Raw genomic sequence first — 24887 nt, forward strand, 5'->3', positions numbered from 1 at the left:
ATGGTGTATCGCTGTGTGGCTGAGTTACTGTGGCAAGTGTGGCTTTGCAACAACACCATTTAGTGGTATAAATGAATGGAAGAAAATTCACAAATGGACTTCCCACAGAGGCATGCTCAAATTTACTGAATGACCCATTCTTTCACAAATATTTGTAAAGGCAGGCTGTGCCATTGTGTGTACTCCGCGTGGCTGCTTGAGTTTTGTGCACCTGTGGCTATGGGACTGAAATGATCTGAATTAAGAACAATTAGGAGGTGTGCCCAAATACTTTTATACATATAGTGTATTTTTTACTCGATAAAATGTATTTTAAAGCTTGAGTTAGTTATTATATTTTCAGATTTCTAAACATAAATCTACTGTAGATAAAGTTACCCAGCAGAATATGATTAATTAATCAACACCAAAGTGACACGATAATAAATCATTAATTGTGAATGAGTGTTACAAAGCATATGATTCTGCAAGCACTTTTGCTTGCACTAATAGGCAGTAATGCTAAATACATTTACATTAATTAAATTAATTCTGCCTTAAAATGAATTTATTAACAAAGAATTGATGTTGGGAGTGTTACTAGGCCTACCTCTAGAAGAGAAAGGCACTTCACATTTATAGAAGAGAAAAGAGAAATAAATGTTTAAATAGTTTACCAGTTACAACAAAGAGACACTGTAAAGATCCCATGTTTAGGGCATAACTCAAGCAATGGCTGATGGCAAACCATATCTGTGATTGCTTTTAACTTAACATGATGTATTGTTTGACAATCTGTGTTTTCAGGTCTGTTTGTATTTTTACAGTATTTTCCATAGTTTCATGTTACCTGCCCAAGTAGTAATGATGTAAATTAGTAGTTTTGGGTAAAAAATCTGGCATGTCTACATTTTATATGTCTATATGATGTCCATTAACATGCACTGTTCCTTTTAAACAATCAAAAGTAAAACTTTTGATTTATTGGGGAAAATAAGTAAGAATACAACTTTTTTTATTGATGGTCTGAATACTTGTTTCTCCACATTACAAAACAGCTATTCAGTAGAATGGAATTAATTTAAACAGATCTAGATTTTTATACTCTCAAGTGCCACTTCTGGCATAATGTCTGTATTAGGAAACAGGTCTGTATAAGCCTGAAAATTATAATACTTGAGTTCATTTTTATTATCATATTAAGGAGTGAAACTACAATCCACACATTCTCCTCACCTTACATCTATGCCTACACATGTCCTCATTTCCACGCCGCACACTCCCTCCCCATTTTTCCTCTGTTTGTCATCCAAAAGGTATCAGTGGAATCTGTTAGGCCAGGAGCCAGTAATCATTATCAGCAAATATTCTTCATTTGCATCCGAGGTTGAGGTCCTTGCTAGTGAATACGCGGTATTCGTTTCGGATCAAATATTGTGGTTTCCTGTGCCCCATCCTACTCCTCCACTGGTTTTCATTGGTCTCCCCGCTCCCCCGGCCATCCTATTGCAAAAACTCCTGGAAACGGCCCTGATGCAGAATAAACTCAATAATTCTACAGTTAAACTTCCAAAGTACAACAGCAGGTGGCATCATCGTACTGAGCATATTTAGCAGACTAGCTGGCTTGCCATCTCTGAAGTTGCAACAGAATCGGGATGACTCAGTCCATGCATCTTTAATGATTTGCAAAGGAAATTGGGTAAAGGATCGTTGGTCGTTCACTTTTAATAAATTCTTTATTAATATCTTTATTTTTGAATGCTGCGCCACTGTAAGAATGATTCATACTTTAAAAATTTGTATTGAATTCGGACAAAACAACTGAGCATAAAGTACACGCAAAACAATCAGTCAGATATATATTATGTGGAAAATACCAAGCGCGCAGAGCGCACATCCTCCAGCGGTCGGTTCCCAACACGAGACAACTTTATTTCCGCCTGTCTGTCAGAGTGGCTGTCAAACACGGGCTAGGGGTTGTGCTCCTGCTGCTCCGTCATTCAGGAAGTCTAGACCAACTGACAGCACTTCGAGAAGTCACAGCGAAATCTCTAGAGTCGGACAAAATAACCCTGAAGTGCGTACGGTTTTCACCAAGGACGAATTTTACAAAAGGTGAGTAGTTTTTTCACTCTGCTGTTGCGCTGCTGTCAACGTTTGTCCCCATCCACTGTAACGGTTAACAGCTCGTGCTAAAAGCCTCGCGCGCTGAGAACTGAAAATGACACTTCCTCTTGTCTCAACGGCTGAGCTACTGTAGCTAAATGTCAAAGCGGTAAAAGTGGATACAAAGGAGTAGTAGTGTCGATTAGGTTGCACCTGAAGTTGGTAATGACTATCATCGCCTGTTTTCGACGTTGTTCGGCTTGTTGTTTGAACGCAACTCAGAGGTGGTGAGTACTGAGACAAGCATCAGCTCGCTGGGGTTAAGTGCGTAGGTTTGCTTTTTAACGGCTTTAACGAAGTGTGCACGTTTGCTCGTTATTGCACCTTTTTAAAGCCTAGGCTGAATTGTGGGTATTTTTTTACGCTGTGAACTGACGAAGAAGAAGCTTTGCTGTTTGGTTTGTTCCTCGGGGGGTGAGTATGCTGAGCAAACGAATGACAGCTTGTAGTGAAGTGAACGTTTGGGGTTTTTTTTTTTTGCAACAGACAAGGTGGCTGGGTGGTGTATAAACTTGTCCATGGTGTTATTTTAGCAGTCTCACGCAGTGTGAGTGTCAGCCCGTTTGAATCTGTCACGTCCAAAATGACTGTGGTACCTTCCATTGCACATTGTTGTGAGTGAGCTTTTACTATCAACGCACGGTCACAATGGCTTTCGGTTGAGACAGTGTAACGTCCACTATGCATGACACTACGCATACTTTTACTACGTCTATCTGAAGCCTTTTTACACAGGCGATCATGATCTGCACACCCTGTTTTGTTCTGTTTTTGTGGGGGGTTTAGGATTTAGATTGTAGGATTAGACTGCACTAATTTAATGCAAAGACAACAACGGTACGTCATTCATTGTTTTATTATATAAGTCATTCATGGCTTGAATTGTACCGGACATCTTCACCTGCACACGAGACGGTGCTCCATTAAATGGGCAGTAGTTAAAAGTAAATGTAGGCTAATACGGCGCGCTCGAAATGGCAGATGTAGATAGCAAGCTGAGCACTAAAACCCAAGCTGACCCAATATGATGTCATCTCTTGTGTGTAGAGCGCATGAGTGAGAGGAAGCAGACCCGTGTTTGACTGCTAAACTGTGTCATTTGTAAAGATTTATTTTAAGAAGCCTGCCCACTCAATTTCAGGCATGGATCGCGGGAATTTAATCCTGTATTATGACACTGCACCTGCATGCCATTCACATCGATTTGTAGTATTTTTTTTTCTTTTTTTTCTGTTATGTCATTTAGCTTAGGAATGATGCACTGTAGATGAAAACCCTGTGTGAATCAATTTTGCACACTGTAGTTTTACACAGTGGTTTACTCATCTTGAGATAATGTTAAGTGAGTATTGTAAAACTGATGTCAGTTCCCCTTTATAACATCTGTCAAGTTTGTCTTTCTGTGCTATGTCCGAGTTTCTCTGCCCTACTTCGGTTTTGTTCAAAGGGCAAATACGTCACTGTTGTGCAAGTGTGTTTTGTCCGTTTTTCACATCATTCACATCTAATCGGTTCATCGACCACCCAATCGCAGTTCCACTGACATAGGGAACAGAAAGTGTCACACTTCCTTATTGGTATCTCCTTTTATGATTTTGATTGTGCCATTTTCTCTGAATGTTTCGATCCCAGTCCCAACATAGACTAGATGTTAAAGGTACATGTAGCATAATGGTGCACAGATAATGATGGACATAGTATTTTAGTTCACATTTCAGATCAAACCACAAAGTGAAAAGGGATCTATGTAAGCACTAAAAGAGGCTCAAGAAGTGCTTTTACTGTGACAGTGTAGAAAGATTAAAACATTTTTGGAATGGGTCGGAGTGATATATGCTAAAATGATTTCAAAAGAAATTCCACTAAACCTCAAGCTTTTTCTTTTCTGTTTGTAGCCAGGAGGACACGACTGCAATTAAAATGAAGAACAATTAATGAACCTCAGTTGTTTGAATGCCAAAGAGCTAATTGTGACGTGTTTTTTGGGTGGGGGAAACACTCAGAGGCCAAATATTACCCACAGGATAAGATAAATAATGTCAATTCTTCCACTAGATAGAATAACACATATATTAAAATCTAATAGGAAATCAGTGTGAAGTGAGCAACAGCCATCCTATACCCATTTTTACAATGTTCACAGAATGTTTTGTCTTTAATGTTAAAAAAAAAAAAAGTTGTTTGGGTATAAATTACCTTGTATATTAACAAAATGAGTGTTTTCCTGTTTGTTTGTTTTTGTTTGTTTGTTTGCATGTTTATTTGTTTTTATCTTGTTTATTTTTTTTAATTGTTTAATTTTTTAAATTTAATCTAAACTATTTAAACAAATACTCAGTGCACAGATGTAGAGGAGACAGAGGTGCGTGTGCGCGCGTGTGTGTGTCTGTATTCTCATGAATTCAGGAAATCAGTTAGTGCTTTCAAGAAGGCAAGGCATCATGAAATAGAACAGTGGGGAAGGACAGCCTCAAAATTAGTAATCTAATTCAAACCTGCAAGGATTCAACATGCTGGAGAGAGAGAGTGAGAGACATGATGGCTTAGTGTGCTCTGACTCTGTTGTTCTACTCCATAGCCAAATCCCTTATCCTAATGAGAGAATTTATTCTGTTGGGATCTTCAAATTATTGCATTAATGTCACAAAGAGGAAATGGACTCAGCAGAATGGAAACCACAGTTCCCAGTCTTTTATGACAGACGGGGCTTGCTTCTTCTGGGTCTGTCCACATGTCATTGGGATGTACAATGGGCTGCAGCAGATTATCTGTACAACAGATACTGCCATCTTATAAAACAGACTACATTAGTTATAACAGTTGTCCTGACCTCTATGCGCCCTTTATAGGTCTTGTAATATGCTGCAGCGTCTAATGCAATCTCTGTCTGTCTCAGTGAAATCCTGATTTGTTTTATTTCAGAGAAACTAGAAGCCACTGAAGCCCTCTACTAGCTTTACAGAAGCTGGGATTTTTAAAAAAAACAACCCAAAAACTTATCAATGGGAAGAGTTTAACTGTATCAGCTATAATCGAGAAATTAAACTCCCAGTCCCCCTATGTGAATGTTAAAGTTATCGAGTTGACCTGTTCTTTTGAAAAACCTAGACAAGTCTACTGGTAGGCCTCTTACAGTTTGGAAACAATTATGTAATAAGGTTATTGGCATTGTCATATCCACATATTTGAAACAGCAATTGTGATATTTTACAACAATTTAACCCCTCAATGAGAAAGAGCTGAATTTGCTTCTAGGTGAAACCTGTTGAAGTGAAAAGCTTTTTCCTTTCACATGATGAAAGGCTGACTTTTGAAACCTATATTACAGAATTGTCAGTTATCCAGTGCCACAGCAGTTTGGTGGTTTATGCTACAGTGGCAGGGCACATCAATATTAAAGGGCTTCTGTCAGGCTTAATGTTATGCAGTGATCTGGTTTAGGATGTCTGATACAGGAATGTTGTCTCAGATAGTAAGGAGAATTATGCCGTTTCTACCCCCACCACTGATGTGTTCATGCGTACTGCTTTTAATGATGATTTCAGTTGACAGCAAAACTCTGTACTGCTGCAAGATCATAGTCTTATGAAGCCAGCAAGAGAGAGTACCAGCACAGATATGTGTTAGCAGGATTAATCTATAGAAGCACTTTGTTTGATTAGCCAGTCAGAACTACCTACGGTACACGTGTTCACAGTGGGTGCGTTCCTAAATCTTCTTTTGGTGTGCATTAAAGCAGCGTTTGTGTCCAACTAAGAGTGTCTATTTAATTAAATGTGAAGATGGTTAGTTCCTCAAAGCAAATGCCCTTTTTATAAACCATCTGTTGATTCATGTCCAGCTCATAGTTTCTTTTATCGGCATCACTTCTGGATTTTTATGGCAATGGCGTATTTGCACCACTGACCATCATGGGGAAAAATGTGAAATGGATCAGGTCTGCACCAGCCCAGCAGCTGGTGCAGACCTGAGTCATGGCCTTGGTCTACTGAAAGCTGTCTCAGAGGGGGGAAGCCACAGCCCAGCAGATGTCTCATCAACAAATGCCTCCCCAGTGAGTGTGCCACTTCTGCTGTTTACTTGCCACCTTGCACAGCTGAAAACTGTATTAGTCAGACCAACCACTTTAGATCTTGAGTAGAAGTATTCAGCTGTCGCCCACTGAAGTTTTCACAATGAAAATATTGCACACCTAAAAAGGTAATTATTGCAGCAGTTCTGATCTAAGTATGTGTGTGCTTATTCATCTGGAAATTCCTATTGGATTTTATAGGCTTTTCACTAGTGTAGCATCTGGCTCAATTTCTTCACTGAGCACAATAATGTATGTGCTGCATACTATTATGCACCACATATTGGTTGTTAAATACGTCATTCTTCCTAATGTACTACATTTCCATTGTTTCCTTCATTGTTTTGTTTTGTTTTTTTCAAATTGTGTCACAAGATAGGCATTTTGGCAAGTTAGCCTCTGTGGGTGTGGGAGGTTAGCACGAGTGACTTGATTACAGAGCTTTATTAGAAGTGCGCATCCAATCCCCTGGCGAGGTTGCAGCTGTGACCATGAGTAGGCCCCCCTACCCACCCTCTTTTCAACCCCTATTATGTCCAACTACATCTGTCTCCCCTTTTTTTTTCTTTTTTTTTTTCGTGAAATGTGCAAGCCTATCCCTGCTCTTCTATGACTAGGCCAAGTTGAAGTGCTGAGGAATTATGAGGAGCCATCACCATCACCCAAAGAGACATTACCAATGCTGATGGCTGACTTGTCTTATCTCTGCCCACCACTACCCCTCCTGGGCCTAAGGCTTAATTTAGCCTGGCAGAATGGCGGAAAAGACTCAGACTGGACTATTTTTAGAACTACATGGTTCACTGTAATATGGGTCTTTAAAAAATTGAAAGTGTCATGTCATAGGCCTACCATTTGCCTCTGTTCTGCTGACTCTCCCCTGCATGCAAGCCAACTGGGTAAACTCTAGTATGCACTGTGAGCTTCATCGAGTGGGGCATGTCAGCAGGGCTTAGGATGCATGAATGTGATGGACACATTTACTGATGTGAGTGGGGGTGAGGTAATGCACCGCACCACATCTATTTTGGGAGCTTCCTTTGGCTGCTCAAAGCGCTTTTGTGTCACACAGTTATTCACCATAATTTTTCACTCAGCACTTTTGCTAACATGTCTCAAAACTTCATTCATTCATTTCAGAGCACTTTTCATTGGTGTGAAGGTTCAGAACCTTCATGTTGGCAAAATTGTGGATGCTGTGGTCAACAGTGACCAGCAGTGACCATTATAATAGCTTTTATTCCATAGCACTTCTGAAAGATCTATAGGGCATCTAGGATCAGTAGTGCTACCTAAAATGATGTGAATGTTTGATAACTTCTCATCATGTGAGCTACCAAAGTGCATGCCAAAAACGCCCTGGTCCCAAGGGAATCTAGGCCTCTGCCCAAGCTCTGTGCAACTCTAATACTGTGACTGGACAGCCTCCATTGGGTCAAGTGGAGATTTGTTTCTGATGAAGCTGGGGGAGATTGTACCGTGCTGTCACCAGCCAGCAGTGTATCAAGATAAATGTGAGTTTTATTTTTCATTTTTAGCTAACTCTGTATTTCAGCCTGGCTTCTTTCACAGGCACTTCTTTAAAAGGCAAGAAAACATTAGGACAAACAAGGCATGGAGGTTGGACTAAGAGACAACACTGAATTTCTCTTGCACTTGTGTCTCTTCCCATAGTTGCTACTTTCCAGCCAAGCTTTTTGTGTTATCTCTGTATTCATCAACCGGACTGTTGTGTGTCATAATGAATGAGGAACATAGGAGTTTCTCATGGAAAAAAATGTAAGGCCAGCCAAAGTAAGTACTTCAGCCACCCCTTTCTTGCTTAATAGTATTTACCAGGAGAGCTTTTGATGCCTTTATGAACCCCGAGAGCCTGGGGTTAAACTGAACAATTGTCCAATTACACTGCGACTTACCAGTCAACACCCAGCCCCACTGCTTCCCTCAGTCATTATAGTTTACTCACTCACTCTCTCACACACAGGCTCTCATCATGACCCAGAAGGCTGCAAACCTTAGCATAATTGCAAGGATGATATCGTCCCAGACTGCTAGATAGGAAGTACTTGCATTGTTAGGCCAAGAGGGTATCAAAGAAGCCGACATGCACACACCCTCACTGGGTTGTCAATTTAGAATGAAGTATCAAGCCAATATTACTGCTGGATTAGATGCCAAGCTTCAAGTTGCTTGTTTAAGTTGTGATTATTATAATACACAGTATAATTAAGAAGTTATTCATTGATTAGCTTTCAAACTGTTCATTGTATAGAGAAATTAAATGAGCTGTGCTGAGCATTGGTACTCCATTACACATGACTGCTCTGATAATAAATGAAACAGAGAACCAGCTGCAGGCACTGCATTGGTCAGTACTTGATATTCATCAAGTCTAAAAGCTTCTGTTGGTCTGCCACTCCTTTTTATTCCTCTTCTAACATGAAAACATCCTTTCTCTGACTGTGATATATTTGGCTATTTGTTACAAAATGTTCCTGTTATTTATTTATGCCACTTCCCTGTACCAAAAAATATTTGCAATACAAAAACGCACATGATTAATTATTGATTTGGCAACACATAAAGAACTGTAGAGTTTTGTTGACCACATGGTTCATGACCTTCTATCAGTGTGTACCAGTGATATCACAGTGCACAATTAAAGCAGAGATGCAGGGATAGTAAGACTTTACCAATTCCAAAGTGACATGGTGCCAGAGGCGTTGAAGAACTTAATAGGTCCCACCAGGAGCAGCAACCTGGACTACCAGTCAAAGCAAGAAATGATGGGAAAACACCAGGATAATTACAAAAAAAAAGCTCAGGGTGATTTACTGATTAATGACACTGTTCTTAAAATCTGTCTAGCACTGCTATTTTTCTACATGTGTCCTGGAGCAGGAAATGAGGCTGAATACCTTCAAAATTGTGATTGTGATAGTTGCATACAGCTAGGCTGCACACAATGGTTTTTAGCTTTTTCCATCTGGTTCTAATAATGGATCACATAAAAAGTACAATGAAATTGAGATTGTTAGTATTACAGATCTTGCTGCGAGAACTACCTGATTGTCAGTTAACAGCTAATTAAAACGAAATCTGTGGGCATAAAATTAAATGATAAAAAACATTTTAATAATACATTAGTTGTTAAAATAATTCATCAATCAAAGGAGAATTTCCTTTTTTTCCCTAGATATAACTTCGGAAAATAAAAGTTTAGAAGTGCTATATACAAAATTCAGGACCACTGAGTACTGCTCTAGAGCATGACCATCTCAGACTGGAATATATAGCCACACCTTTCCCCCTTTTACATTTCATTTCCAACCTTACTGTTTGAACATGAAACACAAGCGTGAAAAGATTGTTAACACCTTTAGCCTTTAAAAAAAAAAAAAAAAACAACTGCTGGGTAGCTTTTACAGGCTATGAGTCACCTGATGCCCCCTATTGTGATGAGTATCTGACTGCTTTTTTGTTGCTCTCCTCTGCACTCTGTTACACTATGTGTGTTTGTGTGTGCCTGCACCTCCAAGAAGAGGAGATACAAAGTGAAACTGAGAACAGCAAAATGGCAGTCGTTTCATTTCTGAGAGACAGCTGAAAAGAAATAAGTGGACATAATTTATGTAAAAATCAGAACAAATATACTTGGACTCAATTCTGGCATGTAGGGCAAATTAGGAGTCATAATTTTGCTGGTGTGGCCAAAAAAACCACATAGAAATAGCTTGGAGTGGGCATGCACTGGCACAATAATACATACAACAGATTAGGACTTTTGCAATGAATCTCCTCCCTCGGATGGCTTAGGTCATTATAGTTAAACTTAGCACTGCCATTCTGGCCCTGGGGAACAGAATCAAAGTGCAGAACCGTGTGAATGTTGATGAAACTGTTGAGCATGGTTCTGGTTGTACTCCTGATCTCATCTACCTTGTTGAGTCTTGAATACTGCGAGGCACTTCATAAAATCTCGACTTAGAATATTTACTGGTAGCACTTGTTGCAGCTGGATCACTGAACCATGCTCCATTTAAGTGCAGCAGGAAGTGTTACGTAATTTCTTATTTTTTATTTCTCTTCATAATTGACCAGACCAACCACATCTCCTTAATAGATGCACATATATGCAGAACCATCCTCATCACGATATGGCATAAAAATACAAATCATTAACTTTTTAAATAAAATTCTCTATAACATTGGTGCTACCTTTAAGTTATTTGTATGGGTAAAATCTGGCCTCCATGGGGAAGATATCACATTTATTCCCCATGTCGTTTTTTTTTTTTTTGTTTTTTTTTTGAGTGTGAGTAAAAGAGGCTTGGATGAATCAGTAAAGATCTAAAAGAGGAAAGGGGGAGGCTAAGTTCTGAGCCTGAATTAATTCCCAGACTAATTGCGGGCAGACTTTACAGGGGATAAAAGCTGAAATCCTAAAGCTTAAAACCCATGGGCCCTCTCCCACTCTGTGTAAACTCCAATGATGATGTACATAATTTATACTGTCAGTGTATATTTGAAAAAAGAAGAGGAAAAAGCAAAACACACGGGAAATGACTCAGTGGCCTAGATGCATGTTTCCTTTTTGGGGTTTCCTCTGCTTAATTTCCTCCCTTCATCTTTCTCTTTCATTTTACTTTAGCATGCTGTCTTTTCTTTTTAAAAGGCAGAGTAAAGAAAAAAAGGTTATAGGTTCTGTTTCTCCTGATGTGTTGTATGCACTGAGACATAATTTTGACAGATTATCAATCAAGAAAAATACATGTTCCCTTTGATTCTCATTAACATAAAACTAAATCAGTTGAGGCACTGTGACATGAGCAAGCAAAGTTTGTTGTGTTTGTCTAGAACAACATGCAGGCTTTGACACACACCTCTTATGGCCCTACTCCTTATAAATTTTTTTTTTAATCATTATTTTGGTTTTTTCATGGTTAACGGCAGTGGTACGCTAGCGCTTGCAGGACGGCTTTATTCAGTCTATTATAAGGCTGACATCTTTGGGAGGCCTACCCATTAATGTATAACTGTGATATGCAACATCCCATGAGGCCTCAACAAAAGACTGCATGACATCATCGCTATTCCTCCAAGAACACGGCCTTCAAGAAAGTCAGAAAGAGTGTCTCATCTGTCCCACATAGGAGTCTTAAATGGAATCCATTCACTGAGCTGTGAGATTTAGTGTAGACTCATGTTCATTGCTTTGGCTTTGTCTGAAAAGAAGGCAGTATTGCTCTGAATTCGACAAACCTTGCTCGGCAGATTAAGAAAAGAAGGCCACTGAAAAGATTAAGATACTTCTCCAGGCAAGGAATCTGAATCTTTGTTCTAAGTCTCTTGCACCAGATTACAGAATTTAGGGAAATCTGATTCACTCACCCTGTTGGAGGCAAATGCTCATATGCAAAGACCGTAGTAGTTTGAGTTCCAATGATGGCACTGGAGCTCCAGTCATTCCCAGCTAATGGCAGCTCAACTTGCCTATTAAATTTTGCTCTTATTAAAATTTCATTATGAACAAAACTCAGCAAGTAGCGGCTACATGTCCTACTCAGTGTAATGACTTCTCTTTTGCACGGCTTTCACCATAAAGCATGCAGTAGGCCTCTATTAATCTTTCTGCTGCTTGATTGGAAAATCCTGTTGGGCTTTAGAGTAGCACTTCACTCAACTCAGCCCCTCACTATACATGTGCATGCGCACATTTAAAACTAGATCAGCTGATGTGTACTTCCACAAGTTAAAATCCCTGTCTGTGTGTTTTCGTGCACCTTCCTCAGTGACTATACTTTCATGTAGTGACTGTGTATTCTTGTGTGACTGTGTTTATGTACAAAGTGTTTGTGTGTGAGCATTTTCTCATACGTTCAAGCTCATGCATTTTGCATGGCCTTTTGGGAAAGCAGAATGGGGCTACAGCAGTTGGATGATTCACTATCTGGTGTGGGCATCTGACCACTACCACTTGTTACTGTGGTCTCAAGGACGTGCCTAGTGAAGGCTATTGCTAAGAGAATCAAAGAGCAAAGAGTGTTCAAGTCTCTGAAGAACTTAAAATTGATGAGTACAGTAGTGTGTAAAATTCCTCAGTTATCAGTACTTGCCATGTCATGTTTTAAGTAAAGAATTCAAATCATATTCCTTTAAATATTATTGGCGTCTGTAAGGCCTTATCGCCTAAGTGAACTGGATATCTCCTCTGTGTTTGTGCTGTGGGTGTGTTTTTTCTTAGTTTTTATTTTTTATTGGAATTATGCAACAATACAGCCCATCTGAAAAACTTGATTGGGGGGGGGGGTATTCAACAGAAGGCAAATTATGTATTTCATTTTAGCCTTAGTAGTGCTGGAAAGTACTTTATTGACTGCTCATTGAAACACTGAAACACATTACTGACAACAGAGAAAGGTTCTGGTTTGCTATTTGGAGCAATCTTGAGTTCAGTATCTTGCCCATTGGCATGTAAAGGAGCTGGGTATCAAATAATTAGTGGACAATCCACTCTACCACCTGAGCAACTATCCACAGCTCTTGTGTGTGTTTATGTGTGGAACGGAAGAATATTTTTTTTCAACCACAATGAAAATCAATACAGTTGAGAATTGATAGTGTCATAAACAGTCCCATGGTTATTGCCTAGTCGATATGGCCTATCTAGTCATCCAGCCCCAGCTGAGCCTGCATAGATATGCCCAATGGCGGTGGATGTTACACACGTTTATACCAGTTTACAACCAAAAGCAGTCCAGTGTGTCACAGAGTGCCAGTAAAACCTGGGAACCGAAAGCCGAAAACCCCTTGAACAAAAAGCAATTAAGCCCAAATGGTTTCCCTTTTTTGGGAAACAAAAAAAGGGATTTTCCCCCTAATGATTTAAAGACACACAAGGCCCTGGTTTTACTTCAAAGTAAATTTGTTACTTTCCTATTTTCTTACCTAAACTACATTAGCACCAGAAATGGCTTTTAAAATGAACATTTTAAGCATTTCACACAGTAACTGTAATATCATTTTCGACTTGTGTAAATTGAAACCTATGGGTCTTGGTTCAGTTGATTTCTTTAGGTGTGAAAACATGGTGGAAAAATATCAATGTGCTGGGCCCCATGATTTGCCTTTCACCCACCCATTATCGTAGGCAAACTATGGGTATATATTTAGTCATGACATCATTACAGTAAATGTCCATCATACTATACTCTGAAAGAATAATTTGCTCTGCTCATGTGACTGTAGTTTTTTGGTTATGCCACTTTTGTTAAAGCATTCAAAAGCAGTAGAGGCCTAGTGAAGTGGAAATCGTCTGAAATACATGCTTTTTTTTTGTTTCAAGGTGAGATACAGGGCAGATATATGTATACAGTTATGTGTTTGTCAATCTATTTGTATGAGCAAGAATACATTAAAAGATTACAATAAAAACAATTTTTATTGAAACTAGGGAGAGGAATGGAGCATGTGCAGAAGAAGAACCAGTTAAAATTTTGATTCAGTGTAGTTCAAAACCAAATGCCATCATCCTTGGCATAGCATGCAATCATTCCATACCCTTTTTTATGGTTGTCTTCGGGCTTTTTGCTTGGACCTGTCTTAGGTGAATCAAAACCATAGAAATTACAGGTTGCCCATGTGGAAGGATTTTTTTTCTTAAATTATGCTTACCCTCACTTACCACATTATACATTTGCCTGTGAAAATCTATAAATCAATTTAGTGTTTAAATTTCAAAACATAAATGATGTAAAAGTTTTGATGGCTTATTTAGAAGCTGCTAAAAATGTTGTAGCTTCTGTTTTACTGTAGAAAATTTAATGTTTGCAATATTAAGATTTAGAATATTCCAACCAGGTAATTATAGCTATTAATATGGCCGTAGATGGTTTTTTTCCATTGTAAAACTGTAAAAGATGCAAAGACACTAATACCTTAATAATTTTAAAAGGTAATTTGCTGGGGTTAGAGAGCTCTGATTGTGCTTGTTAGTTGGAAGTAGGTGTCATCACCTGACAGTCTGTAGACAGAGTCTGACAAATACTCTAAACTTGGTGACACACAATTGAGTTTTACGGATTAAATTAGGCTTGTCTGTGGGATGATGATTGCAGGTTACACCTTGTTGCTCTGTTTGACTGGCCTCAGTCACCCAACCCTGTCATTAATATCTATAGTGCAGGCCCATTAGCTAGCTGGACTATCACCTGAGCAGGTCATAACAAATTTGAAGATGAAGCAAAATGTTTTGCAAAATGCTGGTATCTTGATATGTAATTGAGTGGAAGATCATTTCAGGATACAGAAATCCATTAAACAAAACAAAACAATGAAAGGATAGCATTCTTGATTTAAGACCTATGACAGAGTTTTGACTTCTGCTGTTTGTAAACTGTCTAACAACATGAATCAAATATGGCTCAGTAAAGGAAAAAGAACTTAAATCATAAATCTTATTAACCAGGAATCCACATCTCTTGCAACAAGTAGGCTGACATAAGTGTTATTTGTTTTTGTTTTCTTTTGTATGAATTCCCATCCCTTTCTTCTTACCAAGCCATTGTTAGTCCATGCCTTTTTGGGCTACATAGTGAACTGTTTTCTGATCTGATGCCCCCAGCAGGATGCGATCATCTGTCTGTGCCTTGACCTTTATGGTCATGGTGACATGTGGGTACTGTTATGGAACTTAAACATGCTTTGAACTTGAACAATTATTGCCAGGATTGAAAGAAGACTCGTGTTGCAGTCAAATGTTTTGCCCGAGCCATTGGTTCACCTTAAGCACCACTCCCACTCCACACTTTGTCACTTTGTAATGATGTCACCTTACTTTATCCTTTGCTCCCATTATAGTTACAAGAGCTGCTGGAGGACTTTGTCAGTTGATCGATGCAGCTCTCCACCCTCAGGAGTTTCATACAGAAATATAAATGCTTCTGAGGCAAACCAAATAATCTTTTCAGTTCACATAATTGTAAAGTTAATTATATAAGACAACTGACAAAGCATATTAAAAGAGATAAAAGTGATAAAGATAAGTAAAAGATAAAATGAAAGGATTTGCAAATGATAAAGGGCTTCATCAACAATCTACTAATGGTAATTTTGTGGAGAAACTGTTTTGGACTACAGCTGTTGTGTGTTTATCTGTTCCTGGACATCCTAACACTTCACAGCAAGAAAAACACAGGTGTAACTAATCCCATCAGTGAAAAGTTGTTTATTTCAGTTTTAAAGTGATGCAGTCATTTTAATACCATCTGTGCTTTCACTCTTGTGATGTTTTTGAAACTTCCCTAAAAGGCAATGGTGTTTTAAAGGAATTTGATCCGTGTTGTTTGGTGTCTGGAAAGTGCCAATTAAAAAAGGGAAAAAAAAATACTTTTGAGAGGCACATTTTTCTAATTACTCTGGGCCATAAATTAAGTCACTTGTGACTTCAGACCACAAAGGTACAGTTATCAAGTCGTAGAGTTCTTGAATTAATCATAATTTGGAGACATTTTTAAAATGTGTTTTGTTTGAAGGGGTCTCAAGACAAAATGCTGTGTAAAAACATAGATGAATACAGTCCATCAAATAAAGATGCAATTAGTCTTAAGAGCTTTACAAAAGAAGCCAAATGGACTTTAGGTTTGCAAAAATGGTTTCACCTCTCATCCAAGAGGCTTCTTCATTTCTGAAGAAGGATGCAATTACTTTCATTTCACCAGTTACTTCACTAAGACTAAACATTATTATGAGCTCTAGAGACAGAGACCTCTTTTATCCTCTCTTAATATCTGCCATCAATCTTTCTCTCATTTTAATCAAAAGACCCATTATTAGCACATATTGCCTCTGTCTGTATTCACATACAGGAAAGTGTACTTTTACTGACTCATACTGTACATACTCATACTGACACACAGCCCAAAGCCAGCGTACAAATTTTGTCCAAACTAAAAAGAGAATATCTAGGTTAGTGTGAGCCCTGGGGCTAATTCAAGTATTATTTTATGGTTGTATTTATATTTATTTATTAACATCACGTTCTCCTGGGGACCATGAGTAAGTCATTGTTGCTAAGGTGCGCGCAAACCCTGCAAACCGCTTCAGATTAATTGAATGTTTTGGATATAATTTGCATAAATCCAACATGTGCATGTTGGTGTTTGTTCAGTGAGTCAGCTTAGAGGAGGTGGCGCTGGTGGAGTCGTGCTTTTAAAATAATGAACTGATCCTGTGCAGGGCCTACGAGGGTTTTCAAAAAATAGAGTTTGACCAAAATGATTGCCCAGGAGAAGAGGAATTACATAAACATGGACCTCCCACATTTAGACATGTTTTAATTGCAGGCACGTCATAGAAGATAAAATATACAACAGAAAGCTGCCATGACGCAGCTGTAAGGGTCATAAAATAGCACACTGGAGCTTAACTGTTTCTGAGATTAGGTAAGATTCAAAATATTTTTATACTGGTTATGGTAATACCAGTTCCTAAAAGGTTATATTTTGACATATGTCTGTGTTAATACTGAATCTTAACAGTTAAAGAAACAGATTAGTTAAAATTTTAGAGCCTATACTTTATTAAACACCAAAATCAATATTAAATTACAACAAAGTTGAAAGTGCTGAAGATTTTTACTTCAAAAAACATAAATATCAAAACACAGTCTTCATTCTCTGGCACTGTCTGTATGTGTAGAAAAGAGTCATAAAAATCCTGTTATGTTTTCATCCACCTTAAAGTGGAACAAAGGTGTGTCTGTGTTTGATGTCAAAGTTCAATAACTCTGTTGTCTCGTGCTTTGTTGGCCTTGTTGACTGCATGCTTCCCTGTCCTTCTTTTTTTGTTCTCGATTCTTTTAATAGCCCATCTTTAACCTCTTTAATCCCTTTGCTTTTTTCATATCAGTTTTGTTTATTTGAACTGTAAATAGAAACCTTTACTTAAACTGTTGCAAAGGAAGATGCAATTTGTTCTCGCAAAAAACAAACAAACAAACAAAACGTGCTATAGCTTCCTGCCTGTTCAGTTTTTTTTTAAAGCCAGTGTGAGGTGAGTAGTTGTCAGATGTTCTGATTTAGAGTTTGTAGATAAAATATTTACATGGAAATATTTGATGTGGGATCCTCAGACAAACCGAATGTCTGACAAACATAAAAGTGCCATAAAGAAGTCAAGTACACTGATTTGCTGTTGCCTACACTGGCCAAAAAGCACCACAACTATGAAATGAATGTCTGTCTAGGTGTAAAATATTTACAAGGCCATTGCATTATAGGAGCAGTCACCCTACCCTCATAGCAGTCACAAATTTTGGTCCTAATTTTCCATTCCTCTGAATGTTATGTTATCCACTTGTAGAAATGTGCATATACTACCTGAGCTCTCACACATATTTTCTGATACTTTAATAAGTTTTTATTACCGTATTGAGATCAGATTTTCTGTGTATATTTTTCCTCATTAAGGGGAAAATTAACTATTGAACTCTAGATTATCTATGCAGATATTTCACAGTATGGCATAGTTATCGTTTAAAACTATCAAGATAACAGTGGTGAATGCAGCTGTCAGATAAAAAAAACAACTGAAAATCCTGTGCTGCAGTTTACATTTAGAAATATGTTTTATTCTGTTGGGAATTAAAAATAAAAACAGAACTTCTAACTCTTGCTTGGATTTTTTTTAAAGCAGCTGGGGTGGTTCTTTACTTTTTTGGTGCAAACTTTAGAATTGTTCAGTTAGGATTGAATAAATTTAAAACCAGAAATCTGTTCAGAACAAAACCTATTCCAATGAAAATGGTGGTCTCACCACCTTCCATATATTTCTGAGAGAGAGGCAACATTTTAAATTGCCAATTAAATGCATTAAATTGCTGTTCTTGTTTTCATTAATACAGCTTCAATACTGAGCTTTTGTAGTTAAATGCTTTCTTCTCCTGCTCGTCATCTCTACTTCTTTCTTTGTTGTGTGTGTGGTTGTAACCTGTTGATCCTACAGCTCCCAGCCAGACGTGCCCACAGATAAACCTCCTGCTCTTCACCTTTTACTTTCTCTTATGTGCAAAATTGGCTGTGAGGGACTGTTGAATAATTTAGCAGCCTGGTGATGGGGCTCTGTGACACTGCTCTTAGTGTGTTTACTTGTTTCAGTGTGTGTGTGTGTGTGTGTGTCTGTGTGTGTCTGTGTTTGTATTTATTTAGGGAGGAGGGGTTTGGAAAAAGACAGTGTGTGAGAGAGACTGTGAGTTTGGGGGGAAAAAAACAAGACAGTAGACCACACACACTATTGACAGGGTTGGAAGAAAATGTTCAGCTGAAAAGGCACTAGCACAGATAGTTGCCAGAGAGGATGAATGGCTTTAATGAGAAAACTCCAGGCTTTGCTCTAGAGGGACAGACACACAGACCGACCCCTCTGTATTCATGGGATTTCTCTGAAAAAGCTTTCACAGTGAATGAAGGATGGTCTTTGTGCAGCAGAATGAGTGTGACCAGTGCTGTGCGTATGTTTGTGTGCCTGCATATGTGTGAGTATGCCTAGCTTTCATTACCATTTTCAGACAAGTGCACATGTGTCCAACGCACAAGGTATGCTGGTGATGCATTAATTGGGGGATGTTTTAGATACCACACAGGTCGGCTACTTCATTACCTCAGTACAAATGAAAATCACTCGTATAGAGAGGCTTGGGTACTGTGAATTTGCTTTACAAGACTCCAAATTAGGATAAAATACTTTTGTAGCTTCTTGGATGGAAAAATGTTTCAAAGCAACTCAGAATAATCTCCTCTGAACTTTTAGGTCTTGGAAAGAACATTTCAAAGATGATCCTTGTATATGCTGAGACTTATGTTAGATTATCTGTGTGATTTGATTTTGCTGGCTTTATCTTTCACTGTGCCGAGATGGATAGAAGCAGTTTTTCCAGTGCAAACAATCAGAAGTAATGACTTTATTTTTAGCAAACCAACATTTCTATCTTCACAGAACTCTTTTTGTCTTGCATTTATTTTTTTATTCCAATACACATTGTCAAACAGAAATTAAACCTTTTTTTAATTTAAGATTTAAATTTACATGGAATTAAATGCAAAATGTTTCTATCTGAAAATCTTTTTATTTTTCATTCAGTTACTTTAGAAATGAATTAACTGTTTGTTTATTGAAATTTTCAATACATTTTCATCACTACTCTCTTCACGTCTTAGATTCGATTAAGTTTTTAGGCCTCTCAAGTCTAAGAGGCCCAAAGCCAAAGATATAATAGGCCTCCAAATCATTCTCATGTGTGAAGGCTTTTATGTGTCTTGGTTGTGCTTGTTCCATTCTCATTACATAACACTCTGTAGGTCTACATAATTGAAAATGGCTTTTCTACATCAATGTGGAGATTAAAATTGCCATTGACCTACAAAGCTGTAAGACACAAAAGGGCCGTCCTCCTCTGCTTTGTCACAAGTGTGCATTGTGTAACTTGGGACTATTGAGAGCCGTTCTACTGTAATAGACATTGCGAGTAACATTAGGGCCATTGTTGCTGGAGGTGCCCCTGAATCCGAATTTTTAAAATTATTGAAATTGCAATAATTGCAGGCTTATATAAAGTACAATATGCCTCTTTCAGAGGCAGGATTTCAACTTCAGTATTGTGTAAGAGCATAAACATAAATGAAGCAATGGAATAAATTTCATAGCATTCGTTGCTAGTAGATAACTAAAGTCTTAGGTTCTGTTCTGACCAATTCTGCTTAAATAGAGGGACTGGGTAACACTATGGTAATATTGGATGAACCAGGACCTTATTTTGGTTACAGTGAATTGGCATGTCTTGGCACTTTATGGTTGATTACAGTAACTTAATCACCCCTTTCGGGATGTACTTCACAGTAGCTGCAGCAATGTGCTGATAAAATTATCTCTTATACACTAGACTCACTCAAAACACTGGACCCACGTCACACACAATTTACACATACTTGCGCTTTGACCTTTTGGAAGATATGGGTATCAGCCTTCAATTTCACTTCAATAAGAGTACAGCACAGAGTGACGCTTTGAAGCATTGTCTTTCAGGGACTTTCATGGCTGTTTTGAAAATGCATTTTAACAGTGAATATCTTTTAAAGGCTGAAAGAATTTAAGATTATCAACATGTGTTAATGACAGTAGTGACCGGGAACATTTGGGTGGCATTATTTTACAATTAGAGATTTATTCAAAGTTTTCTGTCTTGAATGATCAAAAAAGCTGTCTGGAGACACAGTATTGCACACTTTATACACCACCATTAGTGACCCAGTGACATTATCTTCTGTCTAAATGCTGGTTCTTAAACCTGTTTTTGTTATGTATTCTGGCAGTGTATTTGCAAGAACAAACGTTTTTGAATCCTTTACCATTTGGAATAACCAGTTTTTGGCATTGATTACTAACAAAATATAGTGAACCCAAGCTGTTTTGATGAGAAATCATCTTTGTAAAATATGGGTTTGGCTTATTTATTGGATGACTTGATTGACAAGCTCTCTTCAGGTCATGGCACAGCGGCCATTGGTAAACAAGACATTTGTCTCTCTTGTGCTCTATTTTTCTTTAAATCATCGTGTTGTTCATTTGCTTTTGAGTTTTGGGTAATTGTCTTGCATCACTCACCCTCTCTGACGTTTTAGGGTCATGGACTACTCCCCTGACATTTTTTTTTGTAAAATTTCTTGATTCAGATTTGAATTAAAAGTTTCTTCAGTTATTGCAAAGCATCCAGGCCCTGGGGTAGCAAGCCATGATATTGGCCTCCACTGTTTCACAGCTGGAATACAGTTGTGTTGTTGAGCGGTGCCTTTTTGCCCCCCTCTAAATAGTTTAAATCATGTGACTGCAGAATATCATCCACAAGTGTTGTGGAACATCCAGCTGATATTATTTGGAGTATACTTTAAAAATGTTTTCATCTTGCGCTTCTGTTAACACCATTCTTATTTAGTGTTTGTGTTACAGGGAACATGAATCCTTTGTTTTTTGTTGGGGTTTTTTTGTGAGGGTTTTTGGCCAGCCAAATCAAGACTTCTGCAGATGTTTTTTCCCCTATCCTTGCATCCTTATTTTACATTATGTGAATTTTCAGGGTAATCAGTGGTAGGAAGCATAACAACACTTCTTCTTTTTTTTCCCCTCCCCCTCACACAGTAGTAAACAGACAATCTTACCTAGAGCTGACAAATGCCACGGAGCCTTTTCTAGCTCTATGCATGATTTTTAAAATGCTTCCTGTGAAAGTTATGGCAATCCAGACATAGTTTTTTATAGAGTGGGGACTTAGTTTTTTCCCTTTTTTCTTTAAGGATGTGATTACTGACCAAAAGTCTTCCACATTTTTTTTTCCATTCACACAATGGAAACCCCCCAAAAACAAACAAACCCCCCCCCCCCCCATTCTGCTGATAAAGCTGCCGATTACATTTGTTGTCTCTGCATTAGTTTAAGTCACGATCGTAGGCACACTAGCTCATCTCTAATCTGTACTTCATCCCCACGGTGCTTAAGCGAGATAGAAATGTAGAGGTCCATCAAAGTAATCTGTGCAGAGTTCATCATAAGTCATCTAAAGCACAAATAAAGTACCCACTGTAAGGTTCTGAGCTGTTGTTGCTTTAAGGCAACAAGAGCGAATCACTTCAAATAAACTAATGAGTAAGAATTGGCCCAGGGTTTAGGTCGGTGGATGGGCCACTTATTTGTCTAGTATTTGTCCCTCAATCCACCAACGCCTACATTTATGTTGGCATTAGGCTTAAAACTAATCTGAGAAGGTAACAGTCTTGTGTGCGTGTGTGCGTTTGTATGCATGCATGTCTCAGTAGTGCCACTAAGCTCTTGAGATGAGAGCTGCCCTGAAGTCTCCAAATCCTGCTTTACAGCATAAACTATGTATGTGTATGTGTGTATTCTTCACTGTGTGAAAATGAGTCACTGCTATAAAAATCCACACCATGCCACCCTGGCAGAATAATCAGAACATAATGTTTAGTTTCTTTCTATCTCACTGGATTAGTTTATTTTCATCCGGGAAGAATTTTTCGTGTTGTTGAAATAGCCTCGCATTTTGGTTGCCTCGGCTTTAAATAAAGCGGTGTGTCACTATGGGACATGATTTTAAGCACAACTCCAAAATGACTCATCAAAAACCCACCTCAGTCATCCTCAGCCACACTGGGAGTCATTGATTACATTTGTAAACTCTGAGTATTAGTGTCATTCATTTAAATTTAGGAAAATCAACACTCAAAAAAGAAGGATGAACTATTAAACTAGCCTAACTGGTTTTTAGTGCTCCAATTATGCACATAATTCAAAAGTTGGCTACTGACACCATTTCTCGTGCTTTCAGTTCTTAGATTGCACAAAATTCCCCAGGTTTTCATGAAGGAAGTGATGTCATTGTTTATAACGTCTACAATCAGTTTTGTGACATTTTGTTTTTACATCTAAAAACTGAAACTAAAAGGGGATTAAAGTTGGACAAAGTCCATGTTTGACACCCTGACATCTCACTTGATGAATTGTTTGGCCAATCCCCTTGAAAGCAGTTTTTCTTTTTTTGTTTTATTTTTTATTTTTTTCAACCAAAAATAAGAAATGCAATGTTAGGCGGTTGAAGCAGTTTTTGTTGGCCAAGTTGTGTCTTGGAAATTGACAACATGTGACTCAAGATTTCTGATTCATATCACAGTGTGTCATAACAGGAGGAACAGAAAGTAAGAGATGGATTTCAGGATTTTGATTTCTAGGCAATACACTAATGAAGTTTATGAAAGAATGTTAACATAGAATGTCAGAGATGGTGTTATGCATGTTTTCCAGAGCATACGTTACCTTAATTCTTCTGAACTTGGAATAAGAAGTAATTTGATTAGTATTTCACTCATTTATGTTTGTACAGGTGAGCATGGACTAGTTAAGAGCCTTAAAATCAGAAACTTTTCACATGGGCTGTCACACTCTTTAACTTATCTTCTACAAACCTACAATATCCCTAACCCTTTTTTTTTTTAACTTTACTGTTTAAGTGATTACCACATGCTCTGTGCCTTAGTCTCAGCCATTTTTCTGTTGTTTTTTTTTTTGTTGTTTTTTTGTTTTGTTTTTTCTTTGTTAAAGCACATTTCATCATGTCATGCTGCAGCTGGCCTGCTAACCTTTATAACCTTCTCTTTTCCTCCAACACCACGACTCACATGTATGCACATCCACTGAATGCTCTGAAACATTTGGTTAGCATTGCAGCAGTATGCTTCTCAGCCACCAGGCCAGGAGACATTCCAGTTTAACTTTCATTTTTTTTAAATTTAATATGACCTCTTTTCTGTTTCATTCACATAAAATGTGTAAAGGACCAGTATTTACAAAATTGCCTTAAGACTCGATTATGTTCGCTTGTGACAACAGGGTTTATCTATTGTAACTCATTCTGCTGATTTATTCTTCATTTTTGTACTGTACATAAAATATTCATGTTTTTTTTTTATTCAAATGAAGTATCTTTACAGTCTGCATGCATTTTCTGTGTTTATACCTCTAACCCTTAATCCATTAACTAATTGCTCAGTTAACAGATAATTAATCAGCAATCCAATTTGATAAAAGATTGTTTCAATGAAATTATTACAATTTGTACAGCCATGTCACATAATTAACTGAACAAGATTTTGACTCATTTCAAAGTAGTGTATTTTAAAAGCCCTTATATAGCTCACACAGTACAGTACATCAGTATAAAATGTATTATTTTATTTCAAAGTGAAGACAATCGAAACCTCTTTAAAACACTCACAATGCTGCCTTTATGTTCTTATCAGTCCATCAAATAAAACTGACCTCGTCAAGAACTCGAAGACTCAAATAAAAGATGCAAATAAACCTGTACTGTTATACTTATTCCCACTACATAGACTGTACATATTTTTCTTTTCATTGTTGCTTGGTCATAAATGCCAGGCAGGGTGGAGTAAGCGAGGAGGAGGAGAAGTGCAGCCACAACTTTCCCAGAGGCTCATGCAAGCGTCAGTTGTGTTATAAATCATTCAGGGACACTCAGAAGGGGCACAATACATTTTTATCTCTCTTCTCTCATCTCTGAATCCCCTCTCCCTGTTTTATTATTGAATGTGGTTCCTTTGAGCGTCCAATCTGCCACTCGGCACCATCAAAAAGAGAAAGGAGGAAGTAGTGGGGGTTAACCAATAAGACAGAGAGAGAGAGAGAAGGGTAAAAATGGCTGTAATGTGGGAGGCGGAGGAGATGAGGAAAGGACTCATTCCAGTTTGATTAGACACAGGAATTCGGTTGCTCAAACAAAAAGGTCACAGTGTCATTTGTGTCCTAAATAACAGATCTACTGTAAATCTTGATTGTCCGAGACAACAATTGATTTTTATTGTGTGCCCGTCTCAAAACGATTATGTAGTTGTGGATGAGGTTGGATTCACTGGTAGTTGATGCTGTTCCACCTGCTTGTCAGAACGAAATAAAGGCCAGTAGCTGACAGCGCTCTGCTGTCAGAACAACTCTCTCAGATTTGATGTGTATGTGTGAATCGACTATATGTGTAATACTGTGTGTGTACGTGGATGAAAACAAAATATTATGCTTGCTTGTGGGTGTGCTT

General features: G+C 38.1%; 1 protein-coding gene across 3 annotated transcripts in view; it reads left to right on the forward strand.

The window, feature by feature from the left end:
* The first annotated feature begins 1887 nt into the window (after nucleotides 1-1887).
* taok3a (TAO kinase 3a) overlaps nucleotides 1888-24887 on the forward strand; it is a 61696-nt gene continuing 38696 nt past the window's right edge. Inside the window, exon 1 of one of the 3 annotated variants that reach the window (XM_005743052.2) lies at nucleotides 1888-2097. The gene's annotated coding sequence lies outside the window, so the exon portion shown is untranslated. Of the gene's footprint in view, nucleotides 2098-2175; nucleotides 2376-2400; nucleotides 2563-24887 lie in introns of those variants that run through there. The other 2 variants (XM_005743053.1, XM_005743054.2) reach the window with 2 other exon arrangements.

The sequence above is a fragment of the Pundamilia nyererei genome, unplaced genomic scaffold (assembly GCF_000239375.1).
Source record: "Pundamilia nyererei isolate P.nyererei 1_Seehausen unplaced genomic scaffold, PunNye1.0 scaffold00127, whole genome shotgun sequence".
Lineage (NCBI taxonomy): Eukaryota > Metazoa > Chordata > Actinopteri > Cichliformes > Cichlidae > Pundamilia > Pundamilia nyererei.